The sequence below is a fragment of the Chaetodon trifascialis genome, chromosome 4, assembly GCF_039877785.1.
Source record: "Chaetodon trifascialis isolate fChaTrf1 chromosome 4, fChaTrf1.hap1, whole genome shotgun sequence".
Classification (NCBI taxonomy): domain Eukaryota; kingdom Metazoa; phylum Chordata; class Actinopteri; order Chaetodontiformes; family Chaetodontidae; genus Chaetodon; species Chaetodon trifascialis.
The window spans coordinates 8,806,147-8,809,019 of record NC_092059.1 but is presented as its reverse complement, the minus strand read 5'-3'; positions in this window follow the sequence as shown (position 1 = coordinate 8,809,019).

Sequence of the window (2,873 nt, the reverse complement as noted above, 5' to 3'; positions counted from 1 at the left end):
TAGAGCACCTTCCACTATACCCAAAGCGCTGCTCTGCTCTCTGTGTGTATATTGACGCGCCCGCGCTCATGTTAAGATGAGACCGAGCCTGTGCGCATGTGCGCGCCCCCGCGGTGTATCCTCGCACTCGCGCACACTGTCTGGGGCCAATCTGACGTCACTGGCCCCTATGTCATGGGTTGTTCTTGTTGCACAGTGAGCCTCGCATTCCTGAAAAAAGATTGCATTAGACACAGCTAAGATAAAAGACAGAAGTGCTACCCTCTGCAGTGTGTGCAACATTTACTTTCAGATGGATAAGAGGGACGCGCGCCTTGTTTTCTCTGATAAAGGCGTTTGACACGGCGCCAGAAACGCATGTGATGCCTCTGTTGAAGGTTAAATATTAATTGACATGTGTCACATCGGGCCACGAGTGTGATGGGAAATGCACAACTTCTCTTGAAGAGGAGGTCATAGCTTGCAGCCTCCGCCTTTATTCTTTTTGTTCATAAATCTAAGATGTTTCTTTAAGGAATTAATTGTAGATGTAAATAAATTCTTTAAGAGTTTAAAACATGAGGTTCGCAGCTTCGGACTGCACTGGTTGACCTTTGACACGTGTAAATGATAACCAGCTTCCCAACGAAATTTCATTTGCGCCTCTCTTTTCAGTCTGGAAAGTAAGCGGTCAAGTCTTTCCAGTGTCTTGCCGTTTAGCTTTGGCTCCTAACTTTTTTTCCTTTTTTTATACAAGTGAATTTTCTTTCTCTCTCTCTCTCTCTCTCTCTCTCTCTCTCTCTCTCTCTCTCTCTCTCTCTCTCTCTCTCTCTCTCTTCTTCAGCAAATGTTACTGAATAAATCTGTGCAGTTTCATTTCATCATAGCCTCTAGGCTTTGACCCCTTTGGCATCTTTGCTCCTCGGACTCAGGCCACGAAAATCAAACTCCCTCACACAAACTCTCACAGCAATGTTTCGAGCCTTTGCAAACTTCTGCGTGAAACTTGCTGCTCCCTGACGTCAATCCAGGTCAGCAATCCATCAATGTCAAAGTATGTATGGATCAGGAGATGCATCGATAGGTTGGTGCCTATTGCAAGAGCCCACAATATGGATGCGATACAGCAGCGCGTTGAGATCGAGGGATTGGTTTCTGGAAAGGGCTAACGAATAAGTCACGCCTTCTGGGTGGAAACTGAGTGTGTAAAGCTGTCAAAATTACTCTTTCATCTGCTGTAAACACCGAGTAAATATAGCTTTATTTATTCCAGCTATTGCTTCCTATCATGGGGAAGAAGCACCGTCATGAGCACCTGCAGAGTCCACAGCCATGTGGCCAATAATCCAATATTCAATTCGTTAGAGGTGATAAGACTGAAACATGCAGCTTATAATTGACAGAACTAGTAGTTTGACGTGATGCCGTGTTTAATTTGCGCTACAATGTGGGCTGTTTGGTTTTTGACTCAACACCTCTGTGACAAGCTTCACAAATGCATGTGTTATATTGTATATTGTGTTTAGGCGCCTGTAGGGTGAGATGCTGAAACTAGTGACCCATGAGAGTGCGGGAAAACTGTAAAAATCACAACATCAACACCTCTGTGACATGCCTGACCACACTGTGGAGTGTGTCCGTGTGTGTGTGTGAGTGTGTGTCCACGGATAAACCACAGCAGCCCCCTCAGTCGCCCTGCAAACTATGCGAACACTGTTACAAAGTGCGAAGCCTTGGCATTTACACCGATGTTATGCAAAATGAGGCCATTAGGATTTCGACCCGGAGCCTGGAAAAAAATAGTCTAACAATCCAGGAAGTGGCATCACTAATCATTTGTAAATTGCATAAAATAATTTCCCTGACCAGTGTTTACCAACAGTTAGGTCAAGGCCATCCATAACTCCACTGATGAATTGTGATATCAGTGGCCTTGGCACACTGCTCCTCTCCCCCCTCCAAAATAATGACCCTAAAAACTGTCTTGCTGATTGCCAACGGGGGATGGTGGCTTTTGGCTTGTGCCATCAGGAGAACAGCAGTGTCCGCTTGGGTTAATGTCCCTGTATTGATCCCAGCAACCACTGCTATCGAAAATGAATTACCGAAGCCCGCACAGCAGCGAATCCGTCATCTGTGCTCAGCCAGCCGGCCAGAGCAGCTTATTGGTCGCGGTGGTGATGGATGTTAACTTTCATTGCTGGCTCCTTGCTCCTAATTCACCAGGGTTTACAACCCAAAACGACGCGCTGAAAACTTTTATACTTTTCACCAAGAACTTGTAAAGTTCATATCAGCCCCCCCGATTTATTTTTTTATTTTTTGCACGGGCTCCTCTGCATCCTGCCGGGTCACGATGAGTCTACACGGATAAAAGAGCAGGGTCAACAGGGCGTGGGGAACTGATCAGTGTACTTTTCCCGTTTTCAATCAATCTTCCATGTCATGCAACTCCGTCAAATCGTTCATTCAGCGAGCCAAAATAAAATCTGAATGCAAAGTAAACCCACTTACCCCCCCCCCCCCCCCAAAAAAAAAAAAATCCATGCGTCCGCCTAGAGCTCAGTTTTAATTTGTATTTTAATGTACTGTTTTGGAATACTTAAATAAGCATATCCTATGGCAAATACAATATGAAATATTAACTGTGTCGATATCTGCGGTGTGACTGGGGCGATGCCGCAGAGACCCGGTGATTTATTTCATATTAATAACAGCGGGCGAGGCGGTGGCCTCAGCACCACGTTGGCATCGACTTTACACCACACACACACACACACACACACACACACACACACACACACACACACACACACACACACACACACACACACACACACACTGCAGTGATTGTGCAGCAGTCTTTTGTGTGTTTTAATTTAATTGCTCATAAT